At 51.5% G+C, this 13,699-nt stretch overlaps 1 protein-coding gene across 8 annotated transcripts in view; it reads left to right on the top strand.

Moving 5' to 3' along the window:
- The first annotated feature begins 12,152 nt into the window (after positions 1–12,152).
- NPAS2 (neuronal PAS domain protein 2) overlaps positions 12,153–13,699 on the top strand; it is a 184,162-nt gene continuing 182,615 nt past the window's right edge. For 6 of the 8 annotated variants that reach the window (XM_070068722.2, XM_051835548.3, XM_051835536.3 and 3 more), the window contains exon 1: positions 12,480–12,813. The gene's annotated coding sequence lies outside the window, so the exon portion shown is untranslated. Of the gene's footprint in view, positions 12,278–12,479; positions 12,814–13,699 lie in introns of those variants that run through there. The other 2 variants (XM_070068724.2, XM_070068721.2) reach the window with 2 other exon arrangements.

Raw genomic sequence — 13,699 nt, 5'->3', positions numbered from 1 at the left:
GCTGTTAACATGTGTTGCTCAAAGACACAGGATACACTTCAACTCGAAGTGTACGAGGTTGCTTTTTAAAAAGGACATTGGAGTACATGGTTTAGCAGAGAAAGGTTATATGTTGGATGCCATTCATCCATTGCCTAAGTTAGGACTTCCAGCTAGGCAGTGGGGTATATAAGGCTGGAGGCCCCCATCTGGGAGCCATTGGCCAATGAATCCAACAGGATTTACAGTCATGAGGTTGGATGAACTGATCAGATTTGTAAGTGTGGGAGGCAGAGGGGTTAGATCTGAGGCCTGGCCCTCGGAGTAGAGTTGGTTTCTATTTCTACTTTGGCAACAACCTTGACTGATCTGACAGCTGAAGGCACTTGGCCATAAACGTGGGAGTAATAATACGTGCATTCATACAAGCATCAAAATACTGATGTGGAAAGAAAGGCCACTTCTGCAAAAGGACTCAGGGACAAACTCTTGGAAGTGGTGGCACATAACCAAGACCTTGCAGGGCAGGAAGAAGTTCGGCCGAGAAGGCAGGGAAAAACAAAAGCAAAGCTTTGATTTAGGGAGAGCACACGTCACACACAGAGCATGCACTGTACAGAACAATGGAAAATGGACTGGAAAGCTAGGTCATGGTCGGATTAAGATGTGGACGAGACTGCCAATGAGTGAGGACTTGGTTTGGCGGTCATGGCAAAAGCATTGAAGCCGAGACCACCGGTCGTAGAGTCAAAGGCATGAGACAGCGCAGGTAACTATGGGCCCTGATCTCTGTGTGGTGAGGGGTTCCCAGGAGCCAGGTAGGACCTCAGGGAGACGGGGGGTTGTCAAGGGGCTCAGGATGGTGGCTGTTTGCCAACCAGAACAGAAATATTTTAGCATATCAACCACCAGTGTGCACCACGGGCCTGCAGATGAGACTCCCACTTCCTCGGGCATATGTTTCTGTTTTCCCAGGGGCACCTGCTTCATTCAACAGACCTCTCTCCATGTCCTTGGGTTTCCTCTTCTTTTGTACGACTCTCTCCTGAAGTTCCCAGCATGAAGGTCACAGCAGGGACTGTAAAGCCCTCTCTTGGGCTGCAGGTCTACTTCCTGTTCCTCCCACACTTCAGCTTCTGCAGTGATGAGGAATAGTATGGCCGGGGAAGATTCCTAATTAGGACTGACTTAAGCGAGACGATGGGAAGAAAGAGATGAGTTAAAGCAGCAAGAGTCTACTAGGATTCTGTTACTGAATGACAGGAGAGGAAGGAGGGAGGGGATATATATATATATATATAGAGAGAGAGAGAGAGAGAGAGAGATGATAGATAGATAGATAGATAGATAGATAGATAGATAGATAGATAAGATAGGTGCAAGGAGAACTTATAGGAAGAACTCAGCTTAGATCAGTTAACTAGGAGAAAAGTGACATCATTCATAGACTAATGAAGTTGGAAGAATGATCTGGGACAGAGAGAAAAGGAAACAGAAGGAATCAAGTTAGTGTTTGACGAGCTAAATTGGAGACATTCACACGGAGGTATCAGCAGGCCGTTGGGAATGTGGGAGTGGAGCTGAAAAAGCTGTCAGGATCAGAAGTATAGATTAGAGAGACTTTGGAACAAGGATCCCAGAACTGGATTCTCACAACAGAGAAGATCAAGAGGCTAAAGATAGACACTTGGAGACCTGCTCTTCAATGGGGTAACAGGAAGCAGTGGAAAGTAAAGTCGTGAGGCCTTGGCATGAAGGAGGCATGATGTGGGATGAATGAATGAGGTTTCAGGAAGGAGGAATCGGGCACACAGAATATTCTTGATTTTTTTCCTGTTAACAAGTTTATTCAGATATAACTCACATACCATACAATTAACCAACTCAAAGTGTCAATTCAATGAGTTTTAATGTAGTCACAGTTATGCAACCATCATCAAATCAATTTTAGAACATTTTCATCACCCTCCAAAACACTATACCCTCTATCCATCACACGCCAAGCTGTTATGTCCCTAGAAATAGGAAAACAGTCTATTTTTTTCCCTGTAGATTTGCCTATTCTTGACTTACATATAAGTGGAACCCTCAGTGATTGGCCTCTGTGACTGCCCTCTTTTATTTAACGTGAAATTTTCAGGGTCTATTCATGTTGTACCGTGGATCAGGACTTCATTCTCTTCATGGCCAAATAATATTCCATTGATAGATGCGTCACATTTTTTATTCATTCATCAGCTGACGGACACTTGGGTATTTCCAGTCTTTTGCTATTCTGAATCGTGCCACCATGAACATCCAGTGGACACTGTGGTGAAGACGCATTTGTTTTCGTTTTTCTTGGGTGTATACCTGGAAGTGGAGTTGCTGGGTCACACATGGCAACCCTGTATTTAACTTCTCGAGATGTCGCTAGACTGATTCCCAGTATTTTACATTTCCACCAGCTGTCTGTGAGGGCTCCAGTTTCTCCACATCTTCACCAACACTGAGTAGTGTCTATTTTGTCTTTGTTTCTTTATTTGATTATAGCCAACATAGTAGGACGTGGTATCTCATTCTGGCTCTTATTGGAATTTCAGTCATGACTTTTCATGTGCTGTTGGTGGAGTGGGTATCTTCTTTGAAGAAAATTCTATTCCAATACTTTTCCATTGTTACTCGTTTGTAAGAGTTCTTTAGATATTCCGGAAACAAGTTCATTACCAGCTATGTGATTTGCAGCTCCTTTTCCCCACTCTGTGGGTTGTGTTTTCACTTTCGTGATAGCATCACCATACATTTTCGCTTTTGATCAGAGTCTAACACCTCTTTTTTTTTCCTTTGGGTGCCTGTGCTTTGGTGTCCTATCTAGGAAGCTTTTGCCAATCCCAAAATTTAAGCCTATTCTAGTTTTACCTTTTCTATACATGCATTTGGTCAGTTTTAAGTTGATTTTTAAGTACAGGATGAGGTAGGGGTCCAGCTTCATTCTTTTGTGTGCTGATACCCGTTTGTCCCAGCGCTGTTTGTTAGAAGGATCATTCTTTCCTCCACTGCAATGTCTGTGACCTTGTTGAAGTCAATTCTCATAAATGTATTTACATCTCAGCCCTGACTCTATTTCCTTCATGTCTTACTCTATCCACCCATAAATTATCTCAGAATATCAATTTCTATGTTAAGTGAGAATACAGACACCTTGGGGCCTAGCGTTATGGCATAGCAGGTAAATAAATCTTTAAAACATCTACTTGTGACCTGGTTCCTAGGTCAGTGTCACAGACTACCAGCTCCCTGTCAGTTCAGATAATGCTCACCGAACATGATTTTTCTTTTTTTCTTACTTTCTTTCTTTCTTTCTTTTTTTTTTTTTTTTTTTTTTTTTTTTTTTTTTTTTTTTTGACAGGCAGAGTGGACAGGGAGAGAGACAGAGAGACAGAGAGAAAGGTCTTCCTTTGCTGTTGGTTCACCCTCCAATGGTCGCCGTGGCCGGCACGCTGCGGCCGGCACACCGCGCTTATCCGATGGCAGGAGCCAGGTACTTCTCCTGGTCTCCCATGGGGTGCAGGGCCCAAGCACTTGGGCCATCCTCCACTGTACTCCCTGGCCACAGCAGAGAGCTGGCCTGGAAGAGGGGCAACCGGGACAGAATCCGGTGTGCCGGCACCTCAAGGCGGAGGATTAGCCTAGTGAGCCGCGGCGCCAGCCTGATTTTTCTTTAAAAAAAAAAAAAATAAAAGATATTTATTTATTTGAAAGTCAGGGTTACAAAGAGCACGGGAGAGACACAGAGAGATCTTTCACCTGTTGGTTCACTCCCCAAATAGCCACAATGGCCAGGGCTGGGCCAGACAGAAGCCAGGAGCCAGGAGCTTCTTCCTTGTCTCCCATGTGGGAGCAGGGGCCCAAGCACTTGGACCATCTTCCACTGCTTTCTCAGGCCTATGAACATAGAGCTGGATGGGAAGTGGAGCAGCCAGGATGCTAACTGGTGCCACCGTCACAGGCGGTGGCTTTACTCGCTACACCACAGTGCCAATCCCACCACCAAACCTGCTTTGCACAATGGGCAAGCATAGTTCACCCGGGTTAATAAACTCCCCTTGGAACTATGTCTTTTTAATGTAATGTCCCTCTCTGCTAGTGTCCCCTTACTGGAAAGCCATGTCAAGCCACTGGCTCTCTGCACAGCCTGAAGTCACAGGTCTTGGCTCAGCACCAGGATTTAGACTTGGCCAAACTGGGCTCAGATGAAGAACTAAGTGACAAAGAGATAAAAGATAGGATGATGATGTGTTAAAGCAGTTCATTTCCATGGAGCAGGGATGGGGAGGGAAACAGAGTGAGAGCAAGAGAGAGAAAAAATGAGTGGGAGACACTGATGGGAAGCCAGCAGAGAGTGTGGGGGTGCGGGAGTTTGAGGAAGGGAGCTAATTAAAATTCTTCTTGTCACTTGACCCAGTATCCCCAGAAGCCAGCATTACTGCAGGGTGCTTGCAGCAGAAGTGTGGGCCGCAAGGAGGCCCATGCCTCTGCTCTGGCTCCTCTCCCTGCCAGCAGTAATTCCTCACACAAGAAGTTTATGCTGTCTCGTCCTCCACGCCATCATCCATCAAATGGGATACTAAGAAAACTGCTCTCTGGAGGTAGCTGGGATAATTAAATACATGAATCTGTACAAGGCTCTTATCTCAGGGCCTGGCACAGAGTGCCTGGTAAAATTAGCTCAACTCACAGGAGAGGGGTGGGCCTCTGGCACAGCCATTAAATTGCCACTTGGGACACTCCACAGCCCGTATCAGAATACCTGGTTCAAGTCCTGGTTCCCCTGCCTCCAACCCAACTCCCCTGCTACAGTGCACCCTGGGAGGCAGCAGATGATGGCTCCAGGATTGGGTCCTTACCACCCACTTGGGAGACCCCGAGGGAGTTCCAGGCTCCTGGTTTTGGCCTGGCTCAGTCCTGGATATTTCAGGCATTTGGGACCTGAACCAAGGGAGGGGTGATCTCTTTGTGTCTGTCTGTCTATGAGTCTGTCGCTCTAACTTTCAAATGAAGATATATAAGTAAACGTTTTAAAAAATATGACAGTAGAGTACCTGCTTCCTGCCCCATCACCAAGTGCCCAAAACCCCACTTGCAACATTACCACACTGGGGACCAAGCTCCAATGTCTGAACCTCCCGGGAGACAAACAACAGCCAACATGGCACTCAGTGATATGATAAAAAGGAAAGGTGACTTTATACCACCCACAGATATAATAAAAAGAACAAGTGACTTTAGCAATTTCTAGGATTGAAAAATACAATCAAGCCAATCATCATGATGGAAATCTTTTCAAGCTGCCATTTTTCAAGAAAGGAAGGAATCCCCAATAACACACATGCATTAAAAACACTGACCAAGGTAGGTTGGTCATGGACTTAAGACAAAACCGTCAACTTGAGCATTCATGGAGAAGAGCTTTCTCACCAAAACCTTGCAATAATGCACACTGACACAAATGATGCTCACCCCTACGGGAAATGCATAGTCCACAGCTTCCTTGGGAGGGGCCGTAAGTAGCTCCTTGGAGAACATGTTTCTATAATTAGCTCTTCAAGTGAACGGTGTGTAATGAATTTCCTATCACTAGATGTTCGTCTGGGCAAAGTACGTGGCCGATTGTGCATTTGCCAGGGTAGAAATCTGACTACTCAAACAGTGTGGTCCAGAAGTCAAAGTAAGACAAAAGTGGAAACCAACCTGGGAAATGACTTGAAGGTGCCCGCTGGTGAGTGTGTGCTCTTACAAACGGACTCAGGTACACATAGAAATGACCTCTTTGGAGTTGAGTTCCATGGGACAGGAGCTGAACACAGGTAAAGACAATGGCCGCTGGGTGTCAGCACAGATGTTTTTCTGCCCAGTCCACGGTAGGTGTTCTTCACACTTGTTGGAAAAGTCTACGTCTCAACAGCTTGCCTGCCCCTCCACAAATGCGGGCCAGCAACCTTACAGAGCTGCAACCTGTCTCAGAGCTGCAGCGATTTCTTTATCTTGGATGTGCTTGAACGCTACCATTCTTTCTCAACTCTCCTAGGCTAACTGCAAGAACTGAACACCACCTCCCATCCTACTGACATTTCACAGTTCACTCACCTTTACAGTCCTTGTGTCTTCTTTCCCAGCACCCGGTGTGTAAAGGAATTTTCCCCCATTCTACCTCCCACAGGCAGTGGGAGCAGTGTCTCTTCCACGTTCCATGGGTTCACTCGTGATGGTTGTTAGCTTAAGGTGGGGTAGTTTAAACAAGTCCTTGGAGCAGTCATAATTTGACCTGAGCATTTTCCCAAGAAAATACTCTCCCTTGAGTGAGAAAGGCTACATCCCTGGCCACTATGTTCACCAGCAGGCTGACAGGAGGTACCAGCTGCACAATGCACCCTCCTTGGGCTGGCCTGCACTGGTGCCACATTTGGGGCCAAGAGAAGGAGGCTTGACCTGCATCCAAACTTTTCCTGTAATGAGAGGGGTGTGCAACCTTCCCAACCTGAGAACCAGAGTTGGAAGACCACATGTTTACAAAAGGACACTCCCGGCTTGTCAACGGCCAAAGTCCAAGCCGTGTCCTTGGTGACGTGCCAACGTGCCAATAACCCAAGTGTCGCCCCCACTGACTTTATTTCCTTCTATGAATTATCAGGCCCAAGCGTGGCTCCTTTGCCAACTCCAATCCTTCCTCCTGGAGTTCTTTTTCAAGCACTTGGAAGATAGCCACTTTAAAAATGGAGTAAAGATATTAATAACTGATGCACTGAGAGGAGAGCAAGGGAAAACAGAGATAAGACATGTGCAGGAGCGGAGCAGAACTGACTTGGCATCAGTTCCTCCCCCAGCAGGATTTCATGGAGAGCAAGGATGCCATGAACGTCTTAGTGCTGGCGTGTCTGACGTGGCTAAGTGGGTGGGAGGGAGCACGGGCTAGACAGGCACCAGAGTCAAGTTCAAGGCCCCACGTTGCCATGTATTCCCAGGTGCCTGAGGGCACCTTGAGTCTCTCTCTAAGTCAGATTCATTGTCTGCCAGCTGAAAAGAACAAATCGTCTTTTTCCAGGGCCTTGTGAAGATGGAATGAGGTAATGTAAATACTCGGCACATTAAGTATTAGCTAAGTGTCACCTTTTCTTACCACAAACATTATTTACTGAAAGATCGCTTTTAAAAATCCTCCTATGCAGACAATGGAATAGCATTTGGTGCTAAGAAGAAATGAGCTAACAAGTAATGAAGATATATGGAGGAAACTTTACTAAGTGAAAGACGCCAGTCTGAAAAGGCCACACACCGCGTGATTCCAACTATATGACATTCTGCAAAAGGAAAAACTATGGAGACAATGAAGAGACTGAGGGTTGCACAGTGGTTAGGGGACAGGCAGGGATAAACAGGTGGAGAAGGGAGGGTTTTCAGGGCAGTGGAATGATTCTGTGTGATATCACTTTGGATACAGGTCACTGTACATTTGTCTAAACCCAGAGAATTTTATAACATGCTGAGAGCCTTGATGTCAGCTGTGGACTCTGGGTGATTATGTGTGGATGTAGGGCTGGTAGCAAAAGTGGGGGAGGCTTTGCGTGTGCTTTAGGGAGTAGGGGCATATGGGAACTTTCTGTACTTTGCTCTAAAAAGCTTTCTTAATAAAAAAAAATCTTAGAAGGGAAGTAAATGAGACCTAGAATCAAACTTTATTATTAGAGAATGTGTACACGAAGGGACTGCCTCAGGGGGCTTAAGCACAAGGAAAGACTACTCTCAAGTGTCCATGCTGTCACACCTTTGCCAGCCTCTGTGTGTGTGCGTGCATGTGTGTGCAAGCACAGACCTGCAAACACACGTGACCCGTCTCCTCCCGTCATGCCCTGTGCTCCTGCAGTTAACACAGAGACCTGAGGACTTCGTCCCCTCCAGACTCCCAGGGCCCAGTTTTCTGCTCTGGAAACCTTAGTTCATTCTTCAGCTTGCCAACCACATGATCTAACAGGCACGGATGCCAAGCCAAGGCTTATGTCTACCAAGCAGCTACACAAGGCCTCGATTGTCCCCTCGTGGCATCCTCAGAGTCGGGAGGGAGCCTGCTGCGTCCTGCGCTTGTCTCTGCGATGAAGCTTCTGCAGAACCAGGGCACGAGTAATGCTTCCCACAGTAATGCAACACAGAGTGGGCATTCCCTAGTCTTTCTTCCACAGGCGCTCATGAGCTCTGGCCTCTGAGTCAGTCTCCAGTTACTGGGTTCTAAGGCCAATTCATGCCTCTGCTCACTCGCCTCTCCTTTGCTAATGTTTTTCTCCTCTGGTATAATATTATTTTACCTAATGATGTGTAGCCTTGCACCTTAGTTTTCTTTTGAATTTTGAAGTGCAAAGTACCAAAGACATTCATATGAAAAAAAGTTCTGCCACTTGATTCTAAGAATGGCAATAGCATCCAGCCTAGAAACTTGACCTCATTGTCGATCCTATAGTTTGTGTCCAAGTCAGTGAACACGTGCATTCAACACGGGTCCCAAGCCCTGAGTCATAACGATGCAATTATGGGTGGTAGCCCCTACTTTCTTGGTCACATGTAATACCACAAATATACAGATAGTCACTCAGTACTATACTGAGAGAATTTGGCTGGGTGAATATTTTTAAGTAGGATATGCTCCAGGTTCAACTTCTACAAAAGAATGTTCCATTACTCTGTGAAAACTTTGAATTATGTCACTGATATCTCCAAAGATTGAGATATTTGACTATAAAATACTGTTTGATCCTCTCCTCCATACATTTTGATTCTTTGAAATATACCTGGGTTTCCTAGATACATCACCACAGCACTCAATCAATCAACTCATGTTCTCTTAAGAAACTAAAACTGCAACCACGTGAAAATTCCCATAGCTGGCAACACAGTTCTTTTTAATATTTATTTATTGTCTGGTCCATCATATTTGTACAAATTTTGGGGCACTGTGTGATGTTTTGACTCATGTATACATTGGGTATTGGTCAACTCAGGGTTAGCATATCCATAACCTTAATCTTTTATCATTTCTTTATTAGGACATTCAAAATCCTCTCTTCTGGCTCACTTGGTTAATCCTCTGCCTGCGGAGCCGGCATTCCATATGGGTGCCAGTTCTAGTCCCGGCTGCTCCTCTTCCAGTCCAGCTCTCTGCTGTGGCCCAGGAAGGCAGTGGAGGATGGCCCAAGTGCTTGGGCCCTGCACCCGCATGGGAGACCAGGAGGAAGCACCTGGCTCCTGGCTTCAGACCTGCGCAGTTCCGGCTGTGGCAGCCATTTGGGGGGTGAATCAACGGAATGAAGACCTTTCTCTCTGTCTCTCTCTCTCTCACTGTCTAACTCTGTCAAATAAATTTTAAAAAATCCTCTCTTCTAGCAATTTGGAGATGGCCAACACGTGATTGCTAACTATGCTCACCCTGCTGGGCAACAGAACACCAAACTCCTATCTCATTTAACACTGCACTATGGATCACCTGTCTGCATCGCTCCCTCTGCTTTCCCCAGACAACGCCACCGTGAAATGGCTTTTTGTTTGCATGCTGCACCTTTTGCAGAGTGTATACATGACTATCTACTTCGCTTCCTGATCTGGTTCATGAAAAATCCCAGCACCAACGCTGTCTCCTGCAAGGACCCCATTCTGATGCCTTTCTTTGAAGCCATGGACACTTTACCGATTGGCGGTAGCCTATTTGGCTTCTATTCATCCCTGCCTTGACATCATCAACACTCTCTGTACAGAAACCAACTTAATGTCCCCTGGATCCCTCATAGGCCAAGCCCAGCCTGACTCACCGTTAAGCCCTCAGCAAATGTTAGAAGGAACTGAGTTGTCAAGTGCATGGGATGAACCGCTGGTAAACTTTCCCTTGCCACTCTTCTCTAGGTGTGGGGACCCTGTCCTCCTCCAGCCGTGACTGGATTCTGCGCTGCAGACCCCATTCTTACAGTGGGAGGAGCATCCTCCCTACCTAGGTGGGAGTAACACTAGGAGCTAAGCAGAAAGCACATACTCAGTAGGACAGCTCACCGGGCAACAGATGGAAAACGGATCTTAGCAAATATACTTGTTGCACTACAGAATGATCTGGTGAGTTATTGCAGGCCATCTCAAGTTTCCTAAGAGATCACTTAGGGGTTGTTCAACAAGTTTGCAGAAGGGAGTAGGGGAAGGGAGTTGGAATCACTTTCAAAGCCCCGGGTGGGGGGTGGGGTGGTTTTCAATCACCTCCCTCAGATCCAGTTAAAAGTGCACAGCTTCTTCCTAATAGACGTTAGACAGCGCCAGGTTTTAAGGGCTGGATGAGGCCAGCCCTTTGCCTGCAGGAAAAGATCTGGTAGAAAAATACAGCAAAATCAAGGAAACCATTTCTCCCTCCTTTTGGAGAGGGAGTGACTTCCACATGGTGATGGGCCAAATGCCTTTCTCCTGCCTTCTCTTAGGTACGTGGCCTGGAACGGCGGCTTTGCTCGCGCATTCCAGCAAGTGGTCCTGGAAAGGAAAGCGCCCCCCGCTGGCCCTGTGCTGTCACAGTGGGTTTTGTGGCCAGAAGGGGTTTCCCAGGGTGCTGGCGCTGAAGGAGCGCTGGCCCCGCGCTGGTGGTTTGAGGGTGCGCCCTCCGCCCGTGAGCAGGGTGCCACAGCCTCTCCTCTGCTCTCTGTTTCTAGACAACCTAGACCTTTCTAGACAATCTTTCTGGACCTCCGGGTCAAGGGCAAGTCCAAGAGTTAGCAGCTGCTCTTTTAGGATGCTCAAAGCTCCTGGAGTTGATTACTCTTCAGGAGGAGAATTAGACAAAAATAATACAAGTGGGAAATAAAGAGAATGACCTACTTTACCGGGGGTGAGGAAGGGGAGCTGTGTGTGAACGTTTTGATCTAATTGACGGTGTGGGGTTGCATGCCCAAATAAGGCGCTTGCTGGTCGGGTCGGCGCGGGAGCGGGCCCACGAGCCTCCAGAGAGCAGAGGAGAGGCAGTGGCACCCTGCTCACGGGCGGAGGGCGCACCCTCAAACCACCAGCGCGGGGCCAGCGCTCCTTCAGCGCCAGCACCCTGGGAAACCCCTTCTGGCCACAAAACCCACTGTGACAGCACAGGGCCAGCGGGGGGCGCTTTCCTTTCCAGGGCCACTTGCTGGAATGCGCGAGCAAAGCCGCAGTTCCAGGCCACGTACCTAAGAGAAGGCAGGGAAGGGGCGACCTTCTGGGCTGGGTTGGGGGGGGAGGAGGTGGGGGAGTCAGCCTTCTACCCTCCTCAGGGCTTCTACCCCGGCGCCTCCCGGCTGCGGAGCCTCCGGGCTGCTGGGCCAGGGGAGGCAAGGGCCACCGTGCGTGACCCCGGGGGTGGGGCGCACGGTCGGCCCGCTTCCCCCCCGCACTCGGTGTGGCAGCCCCGCGGCTGTTCGCAGGGCTTATCCGTGGCGGCTTGGTGTGTTTGCGGCAGCCCTGGTGAAAACCTCCCTGTTTGCTCGCGCGCGCCTGCTTCTCCAAGCTTCTTTTACTTGGATCCTTGCCTGTCTCCTCCCACAGAAGGGGGAAAAAAAAAAAGGTCACGTATGTTTGGAAAAATATGTAGGTCAGTGGAACATTTCCTGCACTGGTGCAAAAGGAGAGGAAGGCAGCGGGGGAGGGGAGGGAGGTGGAGGCAAAGAGGAGCCCGGCGAGCGAGAGCGCGCTCCTAGCCGCCGACCCCCGCCCCCACTCGCCTCCGCCGGGGAGGGGGCAGTGAGCCGGTGCCTTCCCACCCTTGGCCCATTTTCCGGACCTGCTAGGTTCGCTTTAGAACAGGCACCGACGATCCCTCGCCAGCCGCCGCCGCTGGCCTACCGGCAACCGCGCTCGCCGGCATCTCCTCCGCTCGCGGCCTCCCACCTGCGCCCCCCTCCCACCTCCGGCTCATTGAGAAATAGCAGTGGCCCCCGCGGGGACGCGTCCTGCGCCCTGCCCGCTGGGCCAGGCCCCGCGTGCACGCCTGCCCCTCTGGGATGGCACGGACAGGGTGACGGGCGCGGGCGCGCCCGGCAGGGTGGCGGCCGGCCCTGCAAGGGGCCCAAGATTCTTGGTTTCCCCAGAGTGACAACTTTAACGGGACCTCGGCTGGCGGCCCCGCATCCGCCTTGCCTCGCCTCTGGGCCAGTTTCACCTGCAAGCACCAACACCCCTCTTCCCCGCGCCCCAAGCCGGACTCCCGCCGCACGTCCCTCTCTGCCCAGCAGGGGCGGAGGCAGGCCGGGGACGCGCGGGGAAGCCAGAGGTCTTCGGGGTGCGTTTGCCTGCGGCGCGCACCGGGGTGCCTGTCCCTGGCTGGGTCGGGGCCTAGAGAGACCCTGCGGGCGGTGTCAGCGGCGGAGGAGGGAGGGGAGGCGGAAAACAAGAAGGAGGAGGAGGAGGAGGAGGAGGAGGAGGAGGAGGAGGAGGAGGAGGAGGAGGAGGAGGGAGGGAGGGAGGAGGGAGGGGAGAGGAGGCAGAGGGAGGAGGCAGAGGCGCCGGCGGCTCTCCCCGCCGGCTCTGCGTGCGGAAGAGTTTGCCGCGCGAGCAGCCGGCCTCCCGCAGGAGCCGAGGGACCAGCGCGGCGGCGGCCCCGGAGCTGCGGCGGCCCCGGAGCGGCGGCGGCGAAGCTACGAGACCCGCAGCCGCGGCGGCGGCGGCGGCGGCAGCAGCCAGAGCAGCGCCTCCCGCCGCCGCCCGGGAGGAGCTCGCCGCGCCCGCTTGCCGCTCGGCTCCCAGCGGCGGCGGGAGGCGCGTCTCCCCGGCCCTGTCCGCGCCCGGCCCCGCGGCGCCGTCCCGGCCCGCTCCGAGGTAAGGGCCGCACCTGAGGACGCGGGGCGTGCGGGTTGGGAGGACGTGCGCCTGGGATCGCGGGACCGGGTCACCTGCTCGCCGGCCCCGGGGACGCGCTGGGCCGGGAGGGGCGGGCGCTCCGGCGCGGGGCTGCGCGGCGCTGGGGGACCCCGGGCGCGGGGACGAAGGGGCGCGGGAGAGGTGGGTCTCCCTGCAGTCGTGCTGCGCCGGGGGTGGGGTGGGGTGCAGAGGGTCTGTGCTGTCCGACCACCGCAACATCGGGGCTGGTGGGCTCCAGACGCGTCTCGCCCTCGGGAGGCACTCAGAACCTCGAAATCTGCGGGGGGTCTTCATGGGTACCGGGCGAAGCAGTTTGGGGGATTGTCCTCAGCCCTCCCTAAGCCCCCGCGGCGCGCCCTCGCCAAGCGTGGAGCGCCCCGGATCCTGGAGAGTGCAGCGTGCGCGCCCCGGGCCCGCGGTGTGTCCGGGTCCCTGGGTCGGAATTGGTTCCGGGCCGGAGTGAGTGCCAGGGCTGCCCGCTGTGCGCTCCAAGAGCTGGAGGGCGCCCCTGCGGCCGCCCAGGTTGCCAGGCGGGGTGTTGCTTTGCTGGCAGGTGTACCTACCCCGCAGCCGCCGAAGGGCGCACCTTTGAGCTTTCTAAAGCGTGGCGCGGAGTCGGGCAGCGGGGAGAGGCGGTTGGGAAAGGCACGGGTACCGCAGGGTACATTGACCACCAGCCCCCTCGCCTCCGCTAGCCACTTGTAATTGCTCAAGGTAAGAAAGTTTGTTTTCAGCCGTGTGATTCATAAATAATTAGCAGTTTTGTTGATCAAGCAAGATGGAAACCCGAAATAGACACACGCACCCCCTCCCCCCACTCGCCCCCGCAAGTCTCAAAAACTCG

Source organism: Oryctolagus cuniculus, chromosome 2, assembly GCF_051225735.1.
Source record: "Oryctolagus cuniculus isolate XC-2025 breed Fujian yellow rabbit chromosome 2, ASM5122573v1, whole genome shotgun sequence".
NCBI lineage: Eukaryota > Metazoa > Chordata > Mammalia > Lagomorpha > Leporidae > Oryctolagus > Oryctolagus cuniculus.
Note: the sequence above shows the minus strand (reverse complement) of the source record. Positions and strands in the feature narration are given on the sequence as shown.